Here is a 14,705-nt window from a genome sequence, read left to right on the forward strand (position 1 = left end):
AGTATCCTGCAACTTTTTAGTGACCTAAATAAAATTAAAGTAATCCGTACCTAGACTAGTCACTATAAACAGAGCCAAAACCTTTATTTCTGAATTCAGATCGTACTTAAATAATAGAACCATTACCTACTTTAACCAATACGTGGACACATTTAAAAGCAAACTTTTATGGTTAATGAGTAATGAGTCTACAATAAGAGGAAGGCGGTACCAAGTTCGTGTATATAGTCACACACCTCTCATTTTAAGATGACACTCCCAGCATACTAGCAAAGCAGTTAAGACAGCAGTTAGAAAACACAAAGAGCTAATTATGAATTCAAATTGGCCACTGATTTCAAAAGTATTTCTAAAACATTTAACTGTGCTAGAATGCTAAGAAACTGCATCCATCATTGATTAGAATTGATTCTCAATCCTACATTCTGATTCTAAAGAGCTAGCCGATATCCTATCTGAGAAATTTAGTGTAAACTTAGTCTTCCACCATCATAATTGCTTCCTGATCCTTTCCCAGAGATCACTGTGGGCCAAGACCTAGCAGCCCTTTCCAAAAACGAAGAATACTACATCCACGGGCACTGATAATATTCCAAGAAACGTAGTAAATGCTACCATGTGTTGCATGCTGACCCTCTGTTAAACCTTTTTAACACAAGTCTTGCACCAGGCTACTTCCCTGATACATGAAAAACAGCCACTGTCATGCCCTTGCATAACAGAAGTCTAATTACCGACCCTGGTAATTCTAGCCCTATTAGTTTTGCAGCTTTGTTTTCTAAAGTAATGGAATGTATTCTATATCTAGACCTTTTTAATCTCTTGGCCCTAAATCTACATCAGTTTGGCTTTGTCAGAGGAGGGTCATGCTTTCTTAATCTTTAAGTCATTGAAAGTTTAATTCCAGTAGTTAACTGTAGTTATGCATTTAGGTATCATTGACAAACTGGTGGCCTAAGCATTACTCCTTATGGAGCATGGTAGACAGCAAAACTGGTTGCCGGCCAAAATTTATTTATTTTATTTTGCATTTATTAACCGGGATAGTCCGACTGGATACGTGTCCATTTTCAGCGGAGGCCTGGGGAGAAAAGCTCCAGATCACAGCTACAAGCACAAACAGTAATAAGAATAGCAACTACAGAGCTGATACATTATTCAAGAGTCTGTTAATTAAGACAATATAGGAATTATCTTCACATAGGAAAAAAAAAACATAAGAATTAACAGTTTTTCATAAGTTATGGCACAAGAGTAAACAGTACATACTTAAAACAGAGCTATGGAATATACAGTTTGCAATATTGCAATTTTTTACAAAGTTAAATATTTAGTATCCTAAATATGCATTAGTTAAGAGAATAAAATTGACAGGGTATTTATGGAGATTAATCTGGATTAGTGCAGGGGCAGAGCCAGTGGTTTTTAAAGTATTGTTTAAGGCCTTTTTTAAAGAGATTGAGAGAGGGTTCAAGTGTAAGGTTGGTGAGGAGTAAGTTCCAGATTTTGCCAACAAAGTTGGTAAATAGGGAGTCTCCAGCCCCAGTCTTATTCAAGTTAGAGAGTATAGGGGAAGCATATAGCAGGCTAGAAAGTAGATGAAAGTGAAGTAGATGAGAGCGGGTTATAGTGATATGGGCTAGTGGGGTTAGAAAAGGTTTATCTCTGTATAGTGAGCCAAGCTTTTGGTTAACAGTTTTGATGGTTTTATTTACATGCAAGTCAAATTTGAGAGATTGTTGTCAACTACAATCCCTAATAACTTAGTGCTGATGTCTGGGAGAATAGAGGTGCCATTGTTGGATGATAGGGAGAAAAAGAGAGGAGTAGGTCAACTGGTAGGGGTGAAAAGTAGTAATTTAGTTTTGTTAGGGTTTAAGAGCAAGCATTTATTAGCTAACCATGTTTCAGTTGTATTAAATGTAGTTTGGGTTAAGCTTTACAAGTCTGATGGGGAGGAGGCTGAACAGCTGAGTGGAGTCATCTGCATATTGGATGCAGGTGGCTTCTGGGATGGCTGCACAAAGGTTATTAATGAAGATGGAAAAAAGCAGGGGACCTAAGATGGAGCGCTGATGGACTCCAAGGGTGAGCGGTAGCAGTGCAGACAGTTTGTCCTACCATAGAACTTCTTGTTTTCTTCCACTCAGGATGTAAACCATTGAATAGCATGTTTGTCCAGGGATATGCCTTTTAAAGAGTGGATTAGTAATTGATGGTTGACCATATCAAAAGCCTTTGACAGGTCTAGAAAGAGGGCTGAGGAGAGCAAGTTAAAATTCCGGTTTAGGTTAATAGCGTTAGTAAAGGAAAGGAGGGCGGTTGTGGTGCTATGATGTGGCCTGAAACCATGCAGAGAATTGGCCAGTAGGTTGCTCATTGTGAGATAGTGAATGAGGTGCTTATGTATGCATTTCTCCATTATTGTGGCTAGGGGTGAGAGAATGGCTATAGGTCTATAGTTAGATAATTCAGTTGAGCAACCCCCTTTGTGGAGGGGAATAACATGAGCTATTAAAAATTTAACAGGTAGGCTCCTTAAGGCTTAGTGCTGGGCTCTGTACTGTTTAGCATTTATTTCTATGATCTACAAGTAAATTTCTCAGCTGTCTGAATAAAAAAATTGCCGACCACTGTAAATTTGGGGGTGGTTATTTGAAAGCCCACCCATATGAAGATTCTCTGGGTCAGTCTGAACTTTGCAGACAACTGTTACAAGGGCAGAGGCTTCAAACTGAATGGCAACACATGTAGTAATAATCCATTTTGGTAAAAGAAATAATTCATCATCAGTCTAATATAGATGACATTCACCTTAAAACAATTGCACTGTCCTCCAAGACCTGGCACATTTTTGTGAATGACTCCTGTCCTTTGATCATCATAGCTTCACTGTAGTTATAAGTGTAGTTAGTCATTCTTTGGGGCTCTACTAGTAACCAGGGTCATTTCATCCAGAACCAAAGGAATCTTACTTCTACTATACTCCTTTCTTAACTGCCCCATTATTGAATGTGATGCACCTTTATATACTTGCTAAAACACATTGGTGTACTGCGAGAGTCCAAGACTCCTAAACAAAAGAAGTCCCAGGCCAGAGTCCCTTAGCTATCCGAAGTGATTGGCTGCTATCTGTCTCTATTTTGTTTCCTGGTGTTTTGGGCCATAGACCTATCTGAAGGTCTTTCAGACTGTGTATGAAGGCTGGAGCTCTCTGCATGCATTGTGCTTGCCCAAAGGATAACTGAAAAATTGAGCATTGGGTTGTAACTGCATTAGAAGTTCTTGTCTAATCCTAGCCAAAAATACCAGAGTGTCACCAATATCTTTGAAGGACATGAACAGACACTAGAATATGATGAACATGTGCCAAAGAATGTTATAGGTAAACCTGACATGAAAAGCTACCAACATTTAGGCCACTGAGGTATGCAGTGACCATATGGCTAATACTAAAACAATTTGTGTTGGCAATCTGGTACTAGGCAGGACATAAGGAGAGATGCTGAGCTGTGACAGAAGAAAATTAGAAGTATTTGTTTATATGCAAATACCATGGAAATAGTATAGAAACCACTGTAAGGAAGTGACTATGTAGTGGTCCTTAGGCTTAATCCCTTACACCACAAAGTACATAAGCTTGAAATTTTAGGGGCTACACACTTCTGTTCATATTCACAGGGTGCAATGCTGAATAATTTGGGAACAAATGTCTGCCTTGCAAATGCTGGCATGGTTCTAGGCCTCACGTGAGCCAGGAACACATCCCATTAGACAACATTACCTTTGCTTTTCATCACCAATAATCCAAGGAACATTTAAAAGATCTTCAGTCTAGATTTTGTCATTTTAAATAAAAACCTTAAAACCATATGCCAGTATGGAAGTTGCTTATAGCATTAACGATCTTATTATTATTGAATAAACTTTGGGGATCTCATATTGAGTGATGACAATTTCAACAGGGTACTAAGATAATGAATGACCACTGTAATATGTAGATTAGTGTGTGTGTGTGTGTGTGTGTGTGTGTATACATACACACATATATATATATATATATATATATATATATATATATATATATATATATATATATATATATTACATAATATGGGTCTACATAATATGGGTCTACTATGTAATCCCGAAATACTGAAATCCCGAATTTCAGTATTTTGAAATTATATAGCCGAAAATGCAACTACAATACAAAATCCCGAAACCCCATAACTGCGAAATTTAAAATCCCGAACGTACTCTACACATACAGCACACACATACGTTCCCCCCACACCCCCCCCACTTAAATATTCTAACTCCGATTGCACAAACAGACACAGAAAGGAAACTCAAACCCACACATTTTACAGTCCCTCACACACACACACACACACACATCACAGTCACAACACACACTTACACACACTAAAGCCCCTAACCAACACTTACACATATACTTGCCTAACCTTCCACCTATCCATTCACACACTCCACCAGCACAAGTGCTAATTCAACATATCCGAGCTTTGGGATTTTGAATTTCACACTTCTGAGGGTTTCGGAATTTTGTGTTTTTGGCTATGTAATTTCGAAATATTGAAATTCGGGATTTCAGTATTTCAGGATTACATAGTGGGCCTATATATATATATATATAATATATGGGTCTACTACGGCTGATTGAAAACTCACTTGATTGAAAATGAAATTACTAGGACCACTTCACTGAAAGCTCACTTCACTGAAAACTCACTTGGCTGAAACTCATTTCATTGAAAGTCATAAATGGCCTTTTCCCCTCTGTAGTGCAACCCTGGAGTTAGTATATAAAGTAAGGGGGGTGTGGGGCACAGCCCCCCCACATTGGGGGGTGTGGGGGGCGAAGGCCCACACATATCTTGGTTATATATTCTCTTTTGGAAACGGTTATTTATTGCACTTGTAAGCATCACTGTGTATAGTTTAAAACTTTATATACTAACTCCAGGGTTGCACTACAGTGGGGAAAAGGCCACTTATGACTTTCAAAGAAATGAGTTTACAGTGAAGTGGTCCTAGTAATTTCATTTTCAGTCAAGTGAGTTTTCAATCAACTGTAGTAGACCCATTATATATATATATATATATATATATATATATATATATATATATATATATACACACACACACACACACACACACATATATACATCTTAAAAACATTAATTCTCATAATATCGAAACTCAAAACACTGAGACCATACCATCGAAAACCCAAAACACTGAAAACTCACAACATCGAAACTTTGCATCACAACATTGAAAACTACAAAGCACATGTAAATAACATCCCCTCCACCTATAACAGCACCAAACTAACACACATTTTACCACATTTCTGCAGGGGGCAAGTCCCCATGCACTCCCCACGTGGGAAGCTCTGCACACCACACCCCCTGTAAATTAAATATACCAACTCAGAGATCGCACTACAGTGGAAAAAAGTTAATTTCTTAACCCCACTGTATCACGATCACTATACAGAATGTACACATAATGTCTAAATCACTTACCTGTATAGCCTAAAAACACGTACAGATTGGCAAAATAAACACTATATAAATAGTATAAATTCCTGCACTATATAAATAAAAACTACAACACTATATAAATAAAAACTTCAACATCTTATAGTGATACCACAAGATTAACAGATTAAACTATAACATTTACATGTTTGATGATGCACTACTCGATGTTCATAGGTAGGTACTAGGCTATCGGTCCAAGGGCCTACGTAAGCCTAGTCAGCAAGATACCATAGCTACCCCACCCAAGAAAGTTGTTTTCCTGTGCCACTGTCCAGCAGAGACACAGAAGTGATCCCTGGGGTGTTTTTCCTATTTCCCATCCACTCATCAAGATTTTTCTTGAAGAGTGCTAATGAAGAACTTTGCTTGACATAGATGGGTAGCTTGTTCCAGAGTATAGGAAGTCTCTGGGACAGGAATCTATCCCTCCAGCATGTCCTGTTTATTGTGGTGACAAAGTTTAGGATCCTAGAGTGTGTAGCTCGGAGGGATTGGGATTTCTTTAGGTGTAGCATGTCTAACAGCGCTGGGTTTGACATAGCTTTATATGTTAGGCAGCAATCACCTCGGAGTATCCTCCAAAAAAAGGAAGCCAATCTGGTGGTCCCCTGACATAAACAAACTGTACAACAGAAGGAAGAAACTGTTGCAAAAGAGAGTAAAATCCCATGAGTGGAGGAGCTCCCTGGTCAGCCTCAGTAAGAAGCTGAGATCCCTTATAAGATCCTCCAAAGCTAGCTACGAAAACAAAATCGCCACTAAATCCAAGGACAACCACAAAGCATTCTATAGCTGTCAAGAATCTAGATGGCAACACCCAGATCTGCATTTTCATTGTTATGAACATTTTCAGTGTTATGAAATTTAGTGTTATGAGTTTTCAGTGTTTTGTGTGTTTGTCATGGTGTCAGTGTTTTGAGTTTTAATATTATGAGAATTAGATGTTCTGAAGGGGAATCACATGCGCATATATATATATATATATATATATATATATATATATATATATATACACACACACATATACATATACAGTTGATATGAAAAGTGTACATACCACTGTTAAAATGCCAGGTTTTTGTGATACGAGTCCACAATAAATGATTTCAAAACTTTTCCCACCTTTAATGTGACCTATAACCTGTACAATTCAATTGAAAAACAAACCTGTTAGGGAAAAAGTATAAAAAATAAAACACGTACAATAAGCTGGTTGCATAACTGTACACACCCTTAAACTAATACTTTGAAGCACCTTTTGATTTAATTACAACATTCAGTCTTCTTGGGTAGGAGTCTTAGCATGACACATCTTGACTTGGCAATATTTGCTCACTCTTCCTTGCAAAAGCACTCCAAATCTGACAGACTGTGAGGCAATCTCTTGTGCATAGCCCTCTTCAGGTCACCCCACAGATTTTCTTTTGGATTTAGGTCTGGGCTCTGGCTGGGCCATTACAAAACTTTAATTTTCTTCTGGTGAAGCCATTATTTTGTTGCTTTGGATGTATGCTTGGGGTCACTGTTGTGTTGAAAGGTGAAATTCCTCTTCATCTTCAGCTTTCTAACCGATACCTGAAGGTTTTGGGCCAAAAGTGACTGGTATTTGGACCTGTTCATAATTCCCTCCACCTTGACTAAAGCCCCAGTTTCAGCTGAAGAAAAGCAACCCCAAAGCATGATACCGCTACCACCATGCTTCACCATGGGGATGGTGTTCTTTTGGTGATGCAAAGTGTTTGCGCCAAACGTACCTTTTGGAATTGTGGCCAAAAAGTTCAACCTTTGATCTCAACAAACCATAACACATGCTTTTGGAAGACTTGATGCATTGTTTTGTAAATTTTAGCTGGTCTTGGAAGTTTTTCTGTGTAAGAAAAGGCTTCCATCTTGTAACCCCACCCCATAGCCCTGACATATGGAGAATATGGGAGATTGTTGTCACATGTAGTACACAACCAGTACTTGCCAGAAATTCCTGCAGCTCCTTCAGTGTTGCCATAGGTCTATTGGCAGCCTCCCTGACCAGTTTTCGTCTGGTCTTTTTATCAATTTTGGAGGGACGTCCAGTTCTTTGCAACATCACTGTTGTCTCCTATTTTCTCCACTTTTTGAGAACTGTCTACACTGTGTTCCATGGTATATCCAATGCTGTGGAAATTGTTTTGTACACTTCTGACTGATACCTTTCAACAATGAGATCAATTTGATGCTTTGTAAACTTTCTGTGAACCATGGCTTTTGCTGTAGCAGGCAACTAAGTAAATGTCAGGAAAATCCTACTAGGACAGCTGAACTTTGTTTTGGGTTAATCAGAGTCTCTCTAATTGATGGGAGGTGTGTACCCAAGAAGACTGAATGCTGTAATTAAATCAAAAGGTGCTTCAACAAAGTATTGGTTTAAGGGTGTGCACACTTATGCAACCAGCTTTTTGTACATTTTTTATTTTTTATATTTATTCCCCTAACAGATTTGTTTTTCAAATGAATTGTACAGCTTATAGGTCACATTAAAGGTGGGACAAGTTTTGAAATGATTTATTATGGTCTCATTTTTTTATATACCAAAAACCTAGCATTTTAACAGGAGTGTGTACACACTTTTTATATCCAGTGTGTGTGTATACATATATATATATGTGTGTGTGTGTGTGTGTGTGTGTGTGTGTGTGTGTGTGTGTGTATATGTATATATATATATATATATATATATATATATATATATATATATATATGTGTGTGTGTGTGTGTGTGTATGTATATATATAGGTTCATACTAGGCTATCTGCCCTAGGGCATTTATAAGCCTAGCCAGAGTGTGTTTGGCTTTCGCCACCCATTTTAAATTAATTTTGCTATGCCCTTTTTCGAGGTTAGTATACTGTGCCTCTGTCTAACAGTCACACAGAAGTGATACCCGGGGTAAACCTACGATCTCCCATCCACTCATCAAGATTCCTCTTGAAGAGAGTCAATGAGGGACTCTGCCTAACCTGGACTGGGATTTTATTCCAGAGTGAAGGGAGCCTCTGGGATATGAATCTGTCCCTCCAGCATGTCCTATTTATTTCAGTGCTGAGGTTCAAGTCTCTCGAGTGCGTAGCTCGATGGGATTTGGATTTTCTGAGGTGCAGCATGTCCATTAATTCCAGGTTGGGCATGGCTTTATACGTCAGGCACAGATCGCCTCTGAGCAGGTGGTATGCCACTGAGTAGAGCTGGAGTTTCTTTAACCGGGCAGCATATGGCATCCGTTTGAGCCCTTTGATCCTCTTGGTGAGGTACTTTTGGGGTCTTTCCAGTTGCTGCAGGTGTCTGGTAAGGTACATCCCAAAAGGGGCATTGTACTCAATTATGGGCCTGATGAGGGATGAGTAAAGAGGCACGATGACCTCCCCTGATCTAGATGTGAATCCCTTCATGATTAGGTGGGCTATATAAAATGTTTTTCTAACCACTTTGGCCACGTGGTTGTCAAATGAGAGATTGCTATCAACTTGGGTCCCCAGGTCCCTAATTACTTCTGTACTTAATGGATTACCACCTATGCGGTAATTTGTGGGCACTTTGTTTTTGCCAAAGGGGAAGACTATACACTTTTTGGCGTTTAGCTTGAGGCCATGGCTCTGGCACCAGTTGTCTGTTTCTATGAGGCCCTTTTGCAAGATGCTTGTGTCAGCTGGAGAGTCTATTATGGTGCCTAGTTTGCAGTCATCTGCGAACTTGGTCAGCCACAGTCCTTCCGTGTTGGCCTGTACCTCCGAGAAATATATACCGAACAAGAGAGGTCCCAAGACTGAGCCTTGTGGGACGCCACTTGTAACTGGTTTGGAGTCTGACATGGCTCCAGCAATTCTAACCATGTGGGTTCTGTCCTTGAGCCAGTTTGCAACCCATCTAGTGACATAGGGGTTTATATTTAAGCTGGTGAGCTTATCTATAATGCCCGAGTGGGGTATTGTATCGAAGGCTTTTGTGCGGTCCAGGTAGGCTGTGTGGACCACCTTCCCCTCGTCAATGGCCTTGGTGACTGTTTCAAAGAAATCGACCTGGTTTAAGAGGCAGGATCTGCCCTTAACAAAGCCAAACTGGGTAGGATCCAGTGTCTGTAGGTCCCCAATATCTTTATTTATGAGGTCCATGATGATCCTTTCCATAGCTTTGCAGACCAAGCTAGTCAGGCTTATGGGGCGATAATTTCCAGGATCCGTTGAGGTACCACCTTTGTGGAGAGGGACCACTGTTGCTGTACGCCACTCTTTGGGTACATATCCTGTAGGAAGGCTGAGATTGAACAGTAGTTTTAGGTTTAGCTCTTCTTGGAGTTCATGTAGGACGCAGCCCGGGACACCGTCTGGTTCCATTGATGCTGTGTTTTTTGCTTTGGAGGCGGCTCTTACCTGAGCATCTGAGATGTCAGGGGCAGCACTCTGCTGGTATAGATATTTGCCCTTTTGGTGGGGGGGGGAGTTTGTGCTGAACCTGTCAGCTAGGATGTTGGCAATGTCTGTGGGTTCAGTGTATTTTTTGTCATTTTGGACTAATTCTGAGCATATCTGGGAATTCCCACCCAGGTTCCTAACATAACTAAATAAAGCCTTGTGATTATCCTTAGTGTCCTGTGCAATTTTTCTCTCGAAGCTGGCCTTAGACGATTTTATGAGTGCCCGTAGTTTTTTGCTAATACTGATCAGAGATGCCTTCCCTTTTTTGGATTTTGCTCTATCATGTAGTAGCTTCCTCCTTCTATTGTATAGTTTATTTATGGCTGGTGTCCACCAGACAGGACGTCTGCCTTTGGAGGATTGGGTCTTGGTTTTATTTGGGATTGCATGATCCATGCATTCCTGAAGGTGTTCATAGAATGCGTTTATAAAGGATTCTGCGGTCTGGGCCGTATTTTCCACAGGCCCGGGGGCTTTGAAGGATTCCACCTCGGTTTTGAGGAGTGTTGTTTGTTTCCAGTCTTTTTTCTCCCTCTTCAATTCTTCCTGCAAGGGAATTTCTATGAGCCCTGTGTTCATGGCATCCACTGTTCCCATGGTTCCTTTTGCAAAACTCCATGTGAGGAAATTTTAGTAGTATCTCAAGACTGTTGGACTCCAACACTGTGTGGACTTTCCAGTCCCTCTTTTACCCTATTTGAAATCTCTACCATTGCTGGTCTATTCAGCAGCTCTCCTTACATCCAGGTCTGTCTTTTCAGGTTTCCCTTCCTACTCAAGAGTTGTACACGGATGCTTCCAATCAAGGAGCTTCAGACAATATCCTTTAAGTTCAGAGTCTTTGTTCCTCTCAACAATTGTCAGTTCACATCAGTACCAAAGAGATGAGGGCTCTAATCCTAGCTCTTAATGCTGTTCAAGTCCTGTAAAAGGTTTTTAGAGATAATACCACAGTTATGTGATACATCAACAAGCAGGGAGGCACTAAAGTATTGCCTTCTTTGCAGGCTGGCTCAGGCTGGCTCTTCAGGCTTGGGATTTTGCAAACAGCCATCATTTGGTTCTCTAGGTGGTGTATATCCCCTCAGAGCATGATATAGTGGCAGATTCTCTGAGCAGGTCCAGTGCACATAATAATGAATGTATACTTCACAGAGAGGTGTTTTCTGGATATTTTCCATTAGTGGGGTACTCCTCAAGTAGATCTTTTGCCCCCTCTCTGAACAGACTTCCTCAATTTTGTTCCAGAGTTCCAAATCCACTGGCTTGGTAAGTGGACACCATGTACTTTTCTTAGAAGGGAATGTTCCTTTATGCCTATCCTCCTCTTCTGCTTCCCAGGGTTTTGCACAAAATCATGTGGGACACTTGCAAAATCTTGCTGGTGACTCTTTGGCCCATACAGCACTAGTTCTTCATTTTTCACCTTGGCAGGGGCAATCATCACAAGTTACCTCACAAGATGGATCTTCTCGTGCAAGACAAGGGGTCTCTCATTCACCCTGTCTTGCCTACAATTCAGCTGACACTTTGGTGCCTGAGGGGAATCAAAACCCTGATTACCCAATTTTCTGAGCATGTGCTTTGGGGTTTGCAGGAAGCCACAAATTCCACTACTAGAAAATCCTTTGTGCTAAATGGAAGAGATTGTCTCTCTGGTGTCATAAGCATAACAAGACCCTTTTTCTGTGACTGGTCCCTAAAAGCCTTTTTAATTTGTATAAATTGCTCAATACTGGTTTGCATATTCTTCTACTTAAGCTCATTCATCAGCCCTTTCTGCCTGTGAGTCCACCACTTTGGCTTCTAGATTTAAAGTCAAATAAGTCCTAAAAGGGCATCCTTCATATCAGGATCCCCAAGAAACCCTATTCCCCTTTCTTGGGACCTTAATTTTGTTCTTAAATTGACTCTGTCCCCTTATGAGCCTGCCTTCTTTCCAGCAGCATTGTACTTGGAGGCTCTTACTTCTGCCAAGAGGGTCTCTAAACTTCAAGCACTTGTGGAGGGGTTTTTTTTTCCCACAAAGACAGGGTCTCTTTTTGTACTAATCCTTTTGTATGCTCAAGATGGTTAATGACTTGGCCTTAAATCACTCTACTCATCTTCCCTCCTTTTTTTTCCTTCTCCACAATCTGCTAGTGAGAAGGTACTAAACACCCTGGATTTACATAGCTCAGATATTACTTAGTTAAAACAAAATGCATCCCAAAAATCTGAGCAACTTATTACATTTCATGCCAGTAAATTGAGTGTTGTAGTGTCTAAGCAAATCATCTCCTTCTGAATTTCTAAGGCCATTTCTTTCTCTTATGCCTTTCTTGGCAAGCCGCTTCTCATTTTGGTTCATACTAATTCTACCAAGACAGTAGCCTCTTATGGTGCTTTCTTTTTAAGGGTCTTGATGTTGGATTCATCTTGGCAGCTACTTGGCCTTCTGTCTACACTTTGGTCAGTTGGATGTCACTTCCAGGACTAAGGCAGGATTTGCCAGGTTGATCCTTCATGGGTTTGTGGAGAGCTTTTCTCTGCCTGCCTCTTCCCATACATTACTGTAGTTTTTGTGTTCTCCCATGTCTAAGGAATACCGCAAGAGTTATAAGGAAGGACATAGTACAGTTGTGCAAGATCTTACTATAACCGTAGATGGTTCTACTTTTCACTGTTGCAGTATTTGGTCCCTTCCTCCTGTATCCTAATTTTTTTGTTGTTGTTGTTGCCCTAATTCTGGCTGAGGGCTCAGTCTACTCCCGTTTCCCTTCCTGGATGGGCATGTTATTGGTGGTTGCTCTGGCTGTGTGAGGGCACTTCAGTTCTGAGGATTAGATGTCCATACGTCTCGTATGTAGCTTATACCTTGCATGTAGGACATATGTCTGACGTACAATGCTAGGAAGGTTTAAAAGCTTTGGTATGTTTGCCAGTATATTCCATGTATAAAGAATACTGCAACAGTGGGTAGTGGTACATGTACTATAATGGTAAGGTCTTACAGAACTGTAGTTTATACCTAGGAACAATATCTCCATACCACCATGTGTGTATTACATATCTCAACTTATAATATAATAATCAGCACGGAGTGTCTTTGTACTGTGGGGAGATTTTTCCCCTTTGCACCATTGCCTTCAGAAAACTCAACTCTGCAAACCTTCTGAACAGAAGTAGGAAGTAGCTCAGGCAGTTCTCAGCTGTTAATCATATTTGGGTAATCTGCAGTGTTGGCAGACCCTCTGATTCCATTTTAGTGGATGGCACAAGTTTCCTTTATAGTCGTCTTTCTGTTCTCACCTTTCAGTTTCCTTATGTGCTTAATTTTTTTACTTCTCATCTGAATTAATTTCAAAGCGACTCCAACATACTTGACCATAAAATCCTTTCCTTCACCATCATTTATTGTCATTTCTTTTGATTTTTTTCTTCCAAATCTTTGTCCCAGTTGCAGACACTGAATGCTGTTTTCTTTTCTTAAAGAATCATTAAATACTTGGGAGATGATTTTTTTTTCAGCTATGATACAGAATCGAAGTTGCCTAGACATTGTAAAGCCTTGCTGAGTATAGTTATGGTGGCTGTCAAAAAAGCAATTACTAGAAAATGTAAATAAAAGTCTAGATCAAACTTACTAGAAGTAGTGACTATAGTAACAAAGACAACAACTGGAATTGGGCTCTTTAGAAAAGGGGAGGAGCAAACTATATAGGAAAAAATAGGAATTGTGGGAACAATATATGCAGATAAGGAACGAGGTTTAAGAGGCAGGATTTGAATGAGCCATATAATGCTCACCTGACAGTGACTGGATAAATTATACATGATGTATAATGTTTGCAACTAAAGTGGTGTCATTTTGTTTATTTTTCATTTATTAAATATAAGATTGTCTGTCATATGTGGTAATTTAATAAAGATGTTTGTTAAAAAAAAAAAGAATCATTAAAAATACATAGTATGTGGAGCTTGCTGATTGTGCCTTAAAATCGGGAAAAGGACACCATTTGTTATGCTCATCTCTGACATACTCTATTACCTTTCACAGTTGTTACACTATAGTCTCATGTTAGAGTATAGACAACGTGCATCACTGAGCAGCACTGGGGAATGGTAACAACTTTAAAAAGCTCACATTGTCGCACAAAAAAGGCAGACTACAGTGTGTCAGCAGCTTTTAAAGCTGTTTGTTACCATTGGTACACTTTGCTCCTAAATGTTGGCACACTTTTCAAAGCTGTAAAACTTTGTCTGCATGTACTGTTTTTCACTGTAGCTAGTAGTACATCACAGCAGGCGAAGCTCCATGGTACCAGCTTAGGTCTTGTCACTATGGATACCAAAAAATTCACCTCTTGAGAGGTCAGTTGTTAGCATTAATTTCTCAAAAACATAAGTTTGTTACGATCTGAAACCCAGTCATAATCCCCCACATTCTTAATAAGTGGCTGAATGAAATATACTGTGAAAACATCTGCAACAGCTCCGGGACTACATCATGTGACTTAAGGCACTGCTAGTTGACAACTAATTGCAGTATGCATTTTTACACATATTAATCAAAACTTCTGAGTGTGAACTTTTGAGATGAGAAACTAGCAGCTTATGGCTAACAAATGCCTGGTACTGTCTTTTCAGGATTTAAATCGCCTTACACTAAGGTCTTTTAGACTTTAGTCATGGATGTAACGACACT

At 39.8% G+C, this 14,705-nt stretch overlaps 1 protein-coding gene across 2 annotated transcripts in view; it reads left to right on the plus strand.

Annotated features, from left to right (window-relative positions):
- LOC122815107 (epsin-3-like) overlaps nt 1-14,705 on the plus strand; it is a 544,822-nt gene that overhangs the window by 146,940 nt on the left and 383,177 nt on the right. The window lies entirely within an intron of this gene.

Source organism: Protopterus annectens, chromosome 11.part0 (genome assembly GCF_019279795.1).
Source record: "Protopterus annectens isolate FY-2018-M chromosome 11.part0, PAN1.0, whole genome shotgun sequence".
NCBI lineage: Eukaryota > Metazoa > Chordata > Ceratodontiformes > Protopteridae > Protopterus > Protopterus annectens.